This window comes from Mustela nigripes, chromosome 2, assembly GCF_022355385.1.
Source record: "Mustela nigripes isolate SB6536 chromosome 2, MUSNIG.SB6536, whole genome shotgun sequence".
NCBI classification, from domain to species: domain Eukaryota; kingdom Metazoa; phylum Chordata; class Mammalia; order Carnivora; family Mustelidae; genus Mustela; species Mustela nigripes.
In genome coordinates, this window is record NC_081558.1 from 185566874 (window position 1) to 185579084 (window position 12211).

A 12211-nucleotide genomic window follows, 5' to 3' on the forward strand; every position below is an offset into this window, starting at 1 on the left:
GAAGCTACCTAATTTTACAGGGCTGGGAAGTGACGGAGCTGGGAATCGAATCCAGGCTTGTCGGGCTCAGATGTCTGAACAGTCCACCCTTATGACGCTACCTATTCTGAAAGTATAATAGAGTATCTGCTTTTGGGTTACCAAATTGTGGAGTAAGCATTGAACTTAAACCAGAAACACCCATTTCATCTCAATTCTAACATGTATTATATAGTAAAATAAATAAATAATATAACAAAGCGAGTCATTCTGCTTTATAAAATTGCAGCGATTTTTTCCCCATCATTCAACACATAGTCTGATTCTGGCAAGTTTATTGTGCTGCTGATATGAGTGCCAACGGCCTCTTGAAGAAAATTGGCTTTTGCAAAATAGTAAGTTTTAAAGCAGTCACATTGCAAACCCCTCCAGCAGAAAGGAGTAAAAATGCTATTACATTTCTTTTGTAATTTCTCTTTGGATCTGTTCTTCTGGAAAAGATGAAATTGAGCCAAATAGTTTTCACTACATTGGAGGTCACAGAAAAGAATCCTTTTCTTATGGGAAATGCTCCACTGAGACAGCACCCAATGGCATCCAATTAAATTGCTGGAAAGGTTGAGCTGAGCCTGCACGACCACCCCCGTATTGCCACATTGCACCCCCGATGAAGGGAAACAATTTTATGACTCTTCCGACATTATGCTGAGAAGTGAAATAAGTGATCAGTTTGCTTCTTCCATTTAGTTTCTCTAAGGTGAAATGTTCTCTAAGGAGAGGAATTAGAGATTAGAAAAAGAACCCTGAATAGTACCAGCCCTAATGAACATCCTGGCTGGCAGGGGAGACAGAGCCATAAACAAATACATTAAAATAATGTATATGGTGTGCTTTAATAAGATTGTGTACAAGGATGAGAAGCAGTACCGAGGAGGAAATGATTAACTGTCTCTCTTTATATTCTTCCTATACCTGCAGACTCTCGCAACTCCATCAACAGAAAGACAAAACACATAAAAAGAATGAAAATTTAAGTGGGAAGTTTATTAGCAGCTTCAAAAAAATGTGTACGAATTAACTGGTAATATCTAAATTTGAATGTAGCTTGGTCATTCATTACACTTTATGTCTTCAACCACTGTCTCAAGGATCACTTTTTAAAACTTTCAGTTGTGCAAGAGATACATTCCAACTTACACATTATTATGTAATCGTTTTTCATACATTTTTAGGAATATACTTTTATTTCCCAGTGTCAAATGATTTCTCAGGATTACTGCTTAATAAATTTTATTACTTTCTTAATGAGAGGCTTGGAAACTTAAGGGTTGTTGTGTAAACTACGAAAGGATGGAATGGTGCTAAGCAGCATCTTCTACGGCGCCATCTGCAGCTAGGGTGGCCAGGAGGCCATCTGTAATGTGACCGTGGGATTTTATCATGTCTGGCCTGAAGCTTAAAATTACTGAGGCTAGTGAAAAGAACAGAAGAAGAGGATGAAATGGACATCTTTGCTTTGTTTACTCAGCATCCTGTCTGTGGGGATAACAAAATGGGAGTTAACCGCATCCCTTTTCTTTGAGGGAACTGTGGCTTCTTCACCTCAATTTTATATTTCTGATCCACTTTCTTTCAGAAAACCCTAACCAAACTGACCCAGTATGGTGCTGCCATTCTTCTGGAGATCTAAATGTGCCCTCTTTGTGTCACACACTATTCTGTATTAAGCTCTTCATTGAATTTTCACTTAACTAAATTTTATTTTATTTTTTTTCTTAATGGTTCTCTGATTCCCTCATTGTTATTCAACACACACACAGAGAGAAAGAGAGAGAGACACAGACACACAATCTTCTTCACTCTTTTGTACATAGGCTGAGAACATGACCTGGAGTTTAATAGGTTTTCAAGTATTTACTGAATTAATGGAATGACACATGTAAAAGAATGTTATACAACACACAATCTAATTTCTTCACCTGGAGTTTTCCAAGAATTATTAGTTGGCAGGGAAATCCCGCCCCCCCAACTTTTTTTTTTTTTTTTTTTTTCCAGGTCCTAAAGTTGTGAGAATGTATTTCAGAGCCATCAGATTTCATGTTTCCATGGAAAAGGCTAAGTGAATGAAAGTGACCCACATAAGAAGCAGAGATGAGATGGGAAAAGGGGATAAAAGTCCTTCTTGGATTAAATATGTGTTTTATAGTTAATGTGGCCCCTAGACAAGCCCTGGTTTCTGCAGATTTTTCTTCAACTCAGTGTTACCCCAACATTGTTCCAACAAAGTAGTTCCTTTTAGCAAAACCTAGACTTGAAAATCCAATTTTCTTGCCAAACAATCTTGATTAAACAGGATAGAAGAGGAAAGTAGTTGATTCGTTGAGTCACTGTAGATAGAAGTGAAAACCAGTCAAGTGATACTCATAGTATTTTCCACTTAAGTAGCATCTTATAGTATAAATAGAACTTTCACATGGAGTAGATATCTGAGATTCATGATGCCTTTGTGAGGAACTCAGTGAATCAATAGACCCATTCTCTAGATGAAAATAGTGATATTCATGTAATACCTAATCATATTATAATGATAATGAGATATAACATTTATTGATTACTTAGGATATATGCCAAAATTTGCACTATGCACATATATTTAATCCTCATGACAAACCTGTAGATAAATTCTGTTATGACCCCCATTTAAGAATCAAGAAAGCTGGGGCACCTGGGTGGCTCAGTTGTTAAGCTCCTGCCTTCAGCTCAGGTCATGATTCCAGAGTCCTGGGATCGAGCCCCACATCGGGCTCTCTGCTCAGCGGGGAGCCTGCCTCTCCCTCTCCCACTCTTCCTGCTTATGTTTCCTCTCTTGCTATGTCTCTCTCTGTCAAAGAATCAAGAAAGCTGTGACACAGAAGGGTTGAGGCCTTTCCAGAAGCACACAACTAGTAGTTAGATGACCAGTCAAATTCAGCTAGTTGCTGAGACGGCCAGGACCTGAACTAGTCTATTCTAAAAGCAATAATTAAATAATATCTGCTATAAATATTGTAAATACCACAATTTATTTAGGTGTGTTTTGTAGGTAACTTTTTTGGAGGAGTAATTTTATGTAACATAACTTATTTCTGTCTCAAGTGGTTTACTTCTATATCTGAACCTCTATTCCTAATCTTGTTTCTCATTTATAGATAAACTACTTGAACACTGAGTAATTCAGTTAGACTAGAGTGTAGAAGGGGTATCTGACATAAGATGGGGAAGGGTAGCTATTAAATAAGCAAAAAGGGGTCAGTTTGTGAAGGACCTTAACCATCAGGCCAAGGGTCATGGCATTTATCTCCAAGCAAAGGGGCCAGTAGGGTCTCTGGTTGGAACTCTATACTTGCTTATGTTTCAGAAGACCTGGTTCTAGAATAAATGTTCTTAAGGTCTCTGGGACTTTGTAACTTACTTTCTACTTTAATTTTGTGCATTTAATTTTTCATCTTCCAATATTAAACCACTATTCTGATCATGTTGTTCTCACAAAACATCTGTGTCTCTGCATGGCCTACAGAATAAAGACCAGGTACCTTCCCCTGGAATTCACTGACCTCAACCTAAAATTTCAGAAACAGTTGCTTTATACTGCTGAGATTTTACTTCTCCTGGAAGAGCTTCCCACATGTATTTATACTTCCATTAGGCTGCCTTATGATAAAACCTAAATTTTTAAAATCTTGATATTTCATATATTGACTGTGGCCTCTTTCCACATTCCTTTACAGGAAATTTTTCTCCATGATATAGTATCTCCTTCAAATTGCACTTTCTCTATTATACTTGTTTATATATTTCAGTGGAAATTAAATTCTCTAATACAGCTTTTCGAAATTGATAGCTCAACAAATTTAAATTTTGTGAAAGAATTGTGCTCTGTACAAATTAGTTTGTAAAATGTTGGGGTAAGCAAACTCTAATAGATGTTTCTTCTGACAAACCTCCCAAAGGCTTTTATATGATAATGTGTCTCTCTATGAATATGCTATCCAATATTTACCAAAGTTAGTTAACTATGGGACTTACCCTTTTTTGTGGACATTTCTGAATATTACTTAGTATTACTGGATTACTATTTGGAAAAAATAACATTCTGTGGCACTACTTGGTTAACATTTATTATTTGTAACTGTGTTGTAATTATTCATGAACTTGTATTCCTTTCCTTACTTGATTGTGATTTCATAGGGGGAAAAAGTTTATCTTGCTTATACAATTGACCCTTGAACAACACAGATTTGAACTATGTAAGTCTATTTTTATGCAGATTTTTTGAAAAATGGAATACAATATTGTTAATGTATTTTCTTTTCCTTATGACTTTCCTAATAATATTTTCTTTGTTCCAGCCTACTTTATTGTAAGAATACAGTGTATAATACATATAACATAAAAAATGTGTGTTAATAACTGTTATTGTTATCAGTAAGGCTACTAGCCAACTAGGCTATAGTTGTGAGTTTTGGGGGAGTCATAAGTTAGAGGTGGATTTTGACTACAATGGGGATGGGTACCCTTAACCCTGTGTTGTTCAGAGATCAACCCTACTTGTTTACCTTTAAGAACCTGGCAAAGTTTTATAGCATGTAGTCACTGTTTGTTAAGTGGTAGTTGAATTTAATGGAGTTTTTACTATACAATTATGGTTTTCAAGAACAAAACACTGTTCTTGGGTGCCTGGGTGGCTCAGTGGGTTAAACCTCTGCCTTCGGCTCAGGTCATGATCTCAGGGTCCTGGGATCAAGCCCCACATCAGGCTCTCTGCTCAGCAGGGCACCTGCTTCCCCCACTCTCTCTGTCTACTTGTGATCTCTCTCTCTCTGTCAAATAAATAAACAAAATCTTTAAAAAAAAAAAAGAATAAAAAACTCTTATTAGTGTGTATTTTAGGTTAAACACTTTTTATACATGAATCATCGATCATAAATATTTCTTATATATAAAACAGTTTTCATTGTATATTACATATTTCATTGTATATTGTACCAGAGAGAAATTGAATATTACTCTAAGCCCACCATTTTTACAGAAACATATTAAATAACTAATAGAATATTTGGATTCTATCCCAGAATTGTTTAAAAATAGGAGATGTTCTTTTCTGGAATGTTGGGATAACTAAATAGCTCCTTAAAGTGTCTTTGTAACTTTGTAATCTTCAATTATAACTTTAATTCCAGTTTATGGTCCAGTCATTAAGACTTTTGCTCCTTCACACAATGTGTAAGTAACATCCTAGTGTGAATATTAAAAATTGAATAAAAGGACTGTTTTACTCATGCAGTAGCATAGAGGTAGATTTAAGATATGTGGGCAAGTGAGCCAAACTGAAACAAACCCCCAATATATTTTATTCGTCAAAGCTCTAGTTTGCAACTTTTCCTGTCCTCTAATTCAGCGGTTCTCAACTGGTGATTTGGCCCTGGGGACATTTTGGCAATGTCTAGAGACATATTGTTTGTTTCAACTAGGGGAGACACGCTATCGTATTCAGTAGTGAAGGCCAGGGATATTACTAAACATCCTAAAATTCATAGGATGCTCCTCCAACAAAGAATTATTCAGCTCAAAATATCAATAGTGTCATGGTTGAGAAATCAGACAAATATAGTTTATCAGTTATCACAAATATTTGCATGTATTGAAATATTAAAATTTTTGTGTTTTTTTTTAAAGTAGGCTCTACACCCAGCCTGAAGCCCAACACAGCACTTGCACTTAACAATCCTGAGATCAAGAGTCAAACACTTAACCAACTGAGTCAACCAAGTGCCCATGTATTTCTTTTTCTCACTCAAAAATACTTTGACAGGTGGTGCTCAACTTGATTTCTGAGTTGCACATATGAGGGTTATAAGAAAAACTCAGTAATAGCAGTTATTGTTAATTTACTGAGAAATTACTTAAACCCAAATTTCAGGGGCCTCACTTAATCCTGATTGCTTTTGAGAGATTGGTAAAGATCTAGCAGTGTGTTCATACATTTACTATTACTGCTGCTGTTGTTATTACTATTATTATTATTAAATTTATTTTTATTATGATTATTATACCATGGCAACTATAAAATAGCTTAGCAGCATTCAGTTAAGATTGTTATCACACCCCAGTTTGGCCTCCCCTATGTCATACTTACCTTCAGTGTAACACTGAATGACCATAATTGTCACATTTTTAAATTTGTGATCGGCTGTGATTTATGATTTAATTAAATATGTGCTTTCATACTTCATATAGAAGGCGCTTTCAGTACCCTTCCTGTATTCCCTACCCCAAGCTTACGCCAGAAGTCAACTAGGGCTTTGCTGGACAGCACCTGTCCACTTCCATAGTTGTTACCTCAAGGCCTTCCCTTCTTATGGCATTTCTCTGGTTGTGTGGTATGCACAACCCATGAACATACTCAAGCATAAAGAAGGTCCAAAATGCCAGGGAGTTACATACCTCTCAGTTATAATTTTCAATCAATGAGGAATAAAAGAGGTATAGACCTCAATTTCCTTGTTCTTTAATTTGGTATTTTGAGATGTGACCTCAAAGTGGGGCATCTGGGTGACTCAATCAGTTGAGCATCTGACTTTGGCTTAGATCATAATTTCAGGGTCGTGAGATCGAGCCTGGCATCAGGCTCTGCACTCAGCAGGGAGTCTGCTTGAGATTCCCACTTTTCTTCTTCCTCTACCCCCTCCTTGCTTCTCTATAGTAAATAAATACACACACACACACACACACACACACACACACACATTTTCTAAATTATCTTCCATAGGAACCACAACAAGTGTGAGCCCCAACTGCTCAAAGTGATTACTTTATTGTTGGTGCTCTTACTGGCTTTCTCCCATCTCCATGTCATTACCTCACTTCCTTGTTGTGCTTATTGGGTCACTTCCCACATAAGCTAATTTTATCCACATTCTCCTTTTGAAGTTTGCATTTGGGACACCCAAACTAAGAGATCTGGTTTCGTATTTTCAAATTATATTACTTTAATTTAAAAGGGCCCTCTATGTTGTGTAACCTTTAAGCGCTACACAACCAGGATTTTTCTCTAAGGTGGCATACTTATTTTGGAAAAAGAAAATCCTTAGCTAATTCTGAAATCCCCCTAGCTGCCCCAGGCCAATGGGGCAGACAGTGGGTGTATCACTGTTATAGATTCACATAACATTTTTTTTCTTTTTTTCCCTTTTTCTTTCCTTCCTTCCTTTTTTTAAAAATCTCATGAGATAATCTGTCTGAAGAAAACCCTTTAGTTTTATATTAAGAAAAATATTTTAAAACTCTGCCTTCATCATTCCTCAATAATAGGACTTAGGGATTGAAGCAGTGAACTTTGATACCATTTTGACCTGATTCAGTCAATGGCCATGCCCCTAAAGATACTGTTAAATTGGAGAAGTTAAACCTACAAACCAAACAAAAACAGTAAGTAAAAGTCAATTTGGCTTGCATTCCCATAAACAAAAGCAAGACTTCTATAAATAAAAGCAAGTCAGAATAGGATAGGGATGTCTTCAATGGCTCACCGGACTGGTAATGGGATATGTGAAGCCTTTTCTTTCTGGGTCAGCAGTCTGAATCCAGTCCAGGTCAGTTGAATCCAAAAAAGTCATTATTATTTCATAGCTGATTTATATACTCTGTGGAATGAGTCTGGTTTCACTCCAGGTTTTGGAAGACAGGTGTCTGCAGCCTAGCACTCCCCCTCATACAGCTCGGTAATTGGCCCCCTTGTTAGCTGCCTTGACAGAAAGGCCAGGGATGGAATGAATGTGGAAACTGAGTGGTGCTGGCTGTGGCCAGCTGATGATCTTCTGTCCACTGGCCAGACAGGGTTGATAGCAAAGTAGCATTTGCCTTTTCCTGCCTTGCCCTGTGTGGATTGAAAGGGAAATTCAGAATACCAGACATCAGCTTGCTATTTATCCAGGGCACTTAAAACATTTTGAAAAGAAAAGGGTTTCAAAGGAGCTTATCAAAAATTGCTTTTGGTGTGGAACTCGACTTGACATGCTTCAACGTAAGAGTAAAATGCCACAGCCGAGTTCTAACCCCTGAATACATAAGTTCATCTTCTCAGCACTTGCGAAACCCACACTGGAATAGTTCTCCTCCAGGCACTTGGGTGAAAAGTAGGGCTACGTTTGATTTCCTTCTGGTTGCATGCCAGGTAATAGAGTGGTCATTTTCGAACAGTTCATAAATTAAGAAGTAAAAAATGGATTTTCAATTTCCATAATTCTGCTTAGGGTATCTTTTGAAGTGTGTATTATTAGTTTGTCCTAATGCAAAACTACCAGCTGCAACTAATCTCCCTAATGAGGTTCATTTGTCCTTTGACAACACAATAAAGTTTTCCTCAAGAAAAACTTAACTAATTGTGTGGCCAGTACCTTATAATTAATTTTCTTCCCCAATCCTTGAAAGCATGAAAACAAACAGTAAATTTTTCATTTGTTCATCTCTTTAGAACAACTGTTTAGCCGAGATATGCTTGATTAATGGATTTAATTTGTTCCTTTCTTCTGTAGTCAGTTTTCATATTACATTGGTTATCAGAGGATAGGACAATAATGTGGGCATCCGCATCGCAGTCCACTCCATCAGTGTCAACACTGGCTTCTAGCTCGGGGTCTGCATCTTTAACCTTTGTCGTCCTGCAGAATCTTTCATCAATCTGTGTTATAGTCACCTTGGGAAGAAAAGGCAGAACCACTCGGTCAGCACTTACAGGTAGTAAAGTGTGTCATTATTTCTAACAAAATGCTGGCAGTGGTGCACCTTTCATTTCCAACCGAAATATGATTTGTGAGATCAGCAACCCGGCTGTTAAAAGAGAAAAATGGAAGGTACCTGTCTGGTCACTACAAGACCCTCTATAAAAACCAACACAAAATATCTAACGCTTCTCTGCCTACTGAGCCCTTTAAGATGACTCGGGCTAGTTTGGCAAATTGAATATTATTGTTTGTATGTAGAAGTCAAATAGCATCATGAATGTATAATAGCAGACTTCATAATATTGACCATTTCATAATAGGAGAGAAGTCTCCATGATTCAAATCATGAGTCAAAAGTTCACTTGACTTTTCAGGATGGCATAGATTGCTATAAACTCTAGCTTGAGGGCTTTTAGTTATGTTTTAAAGCTGTGTGTAATAAAGACTTTGTGAGAAAAAAATGAAAGGTTTAAGAAACTTTAAGCGATGCCTTTTTGCTAATTTTTCACTTCATAAAACATAAAACTAAAACATATGTTTAGATATTTTTGTGAATAAAATGTGCTTATGTTGTACTTAACATATTGTATAATTTTACCAAGGTTGTTGAATTTTTGCACATTAAAAGATAAAGCTCTAAATCGTATGTTTAAAATTCAGGAAATATATTCTAAATACATGCTGGTAGTTTGAAGAAACTTTCACAAATTATTTTGGATCCTGAGGTCCATGCTTTTTAAAAAGGTGACCTTTCTCAAAAGGTACAAACTTCCTGAAACTTAAGGAAACTTTCACAGTTTTAGATTTGAACTGATACGGAATGAAGATTTGGGTTCTGCTATTAGTTTTGTTGTATACTATTTTCAAGTTATTAATTTAAATATTAATTTTTGTAGAATAATATAATTGTTATAAAACCCCTGAAGTATGCACATGTGAAGCTTTGTTATATTCCTTCACAATGGAACAATATGTTAGTAGCTCCTCACCAGGCCCTAATGTCATCAGTATTCCTTATTTTGCACGCAGTGTACTCCACGATCTCAATTTCTAGCCACATATTACACTGTACACCACATCTCTCCTTTTATTCTGTATGTATACAATCCTCCAGTTGTCCTGAACTTCTTACTTTTTCTACTATTCTCCATGTATTATGGCTCTGTCTCTGGATTGTCTCTGCCTGGAGAGTGCGTGCTCATCCATCTTCCCTACGTCTCTGCTCTGTAAAGTCTTACCGAACTTCACAGCTCAAATAAAATCCTACTTAGCCCTTGAAATCTTTATACATTATCCCACTTGGAATTAATTTCTTCCTTCTTATAGTACTTACAGCTTTATAAGTCGTATAGTGCCCTGTTTACCACTCTTCTAATGTGTCAGCCAGTTTGATTTGAAAAATAGCTGTGAGCCTATGTATCTGCCTTTACTATGTCAGGAAGGAAGACCTTCCTCTGCTTTAAAAGTTCCTTCTGGCTGAACTTAGAATCAAATTGACATGAGACAGATTAACAGGAGAAACTTAAACTTCATAGCGTGCATACAGAGATTCCACACAGATGTGAAAATTCCACAGTAGGGCAATAGGATGCTTGTATGAGCTAAGGGTAAGGGCAGGGCCTGAGGATGCAAAAGGGACAAAGACCATTAATAGGAAGGTGAGAGGAGATATTTAGGAAAAAAAAGGTTTGTTACCCAGGGAGCCTGGCTGGTTTAGTCGGTTCAGCATCTGCCTCCAGCTCAGGTCATGATCTCAGGATTTTAGAACTAAGCCCTTCCTCAGGCTTCCTGCTGAGCTGGGAGTCTGCTTCTCCCTCTTCCCCTACCTCCTACTTGTGCGCGCGCTCTCTCTCTCTCTCTCTCTCTCTAATAAATAAAGAAAGAAAAAGAAAAACAAGGTTGTCCTATTATGCAGATAAGTTACTTAGGTAAAGGGGAGTGGTTGTTAATAGCTCTCTTATTGTTACATGCTCTCCCTTCAGATTGAAGTTTAGGGATTGAGGAGGAGGTGGAAAGCTTTTCCTGCATCTGCTGAGTTTTGCTTACCTTTAACTAGAAATAATCTTTATGCCAAAGTGGCCCACCTTGGGGCAGACTGCCCTGGAACCTACAGCCACTAATTTGCAAGGTCCTGAAGTTTAGACTACATGCTTTTCTGATTTCCTCCTTGCCTTTGCCTTGCACCATAGGCAGAGCTCAATAAAAATGTACTGATGGATACAGAATTAATTTGATCCTATTACAATCTTTGTTCTTGTTTTCAAATCATAAATGCATTTTTCCAGATTTTAAAATAATGCTAATATCACAGGGATTCCACATAAAGTAGGAGGCAGCTCAATTAAGAATTTAGTTAAAAATATCATACGCATTATTTACAACTTAATATATTTAATTTTGGGGACTAAGGTTAATTCCTTATTATCTAAATTTAAATCTAAGAATTATCACAGGAAGGAGACAAGAAATAATTTTTCAAAGGAAAATAATATAGATATAACTAACAGCTTGCTGTTTTATATTTCAACAGATAACAGTTTTTTTTTCCTAAAGTAGATTTATGTAGCAAAATATTGCATAAAAATTTCATAAATGTACCTGTATGCTTGGATTTCTTGAAATTTTTTCATGGCCATGATCTTCTGTCCCTCAGGTTAAGTGTTATCAGACCTCGTTTATAAGTATTTTAAAAGTTATAAAAGTTTGTCATGGGGTGCCTGGGTGGCTCAGTGGGTTAAAGCCTCTGCCTTCAGCTCAGGTCATGATCTCAGGGTTCTGGGGTAGAGCCCCACATCGGGCTCTCTGTTTGGCAGGGAGACTGCTTCCCCCCACTCTCTGCCTGTCTCTGCCTACTTATGATCTCTGTCTGTCAAATAAATAAATAAAATCTTAAAAAAGAAAGTTTGTCATGCAGGTCAAATATAAGAGAAAGCAAAAATCTCCACAAAGCAACTTACATATTAATTTTAACTTCATCTGCTACTAGTAACATGAACTTTGATAGTGGGTAAGAATACAGCTTTTGGGAAAAATTATTAGTAGTTGAAGAAAGTTTTCAACAAAAGCGATTTGATTTAAGTCAAGAAAGTCTATGAAATTCCTTCCACTACAGGTCAGTGCACATTTAATAAGTGGTATCTCCAGGCTTTTGTCATAATCTCAAGGATTGTCCTTCAGGTCTCAGAAGTTTATGGAAACAAAAGAGGTCACAAGAATAAAGTCCATATTTGCCTGGCTCAAGTAAACAGACTTTTCTTTGAGATTCCTTCCGGGTCTGTCATGTCTGGAGATACCCCAAAGGTGTTTCAGTGATTTTTAAAAAGTTAACCTTTATTTTTATGCAAATGTCAAGTGAACATATGTCAAATATTTTTTAACTTATAGTTAATGAGAAAACTAGTAAGAGTTTAAAATGAATAAAATAAAAATTTGAATCACAGAGATTTATATCCTTTACCAGTAATTAAATG

The 12211-nt window shown here is 36.7% G+C and overlaps 1 pseudogene; it reads right to left on the reverse strand.

Moving 5' to 3' along the window:
• Nucleotides 1-1340: 1340 nt before the first annotated feature.
• The window catches only part of LOC132010610 (dnaJ homolog subfamily A member 1-like), a 46719-nt pseudogene continuing 35848 nt past the window's right edge, over nucleotides 1341-12211 (reverse strand).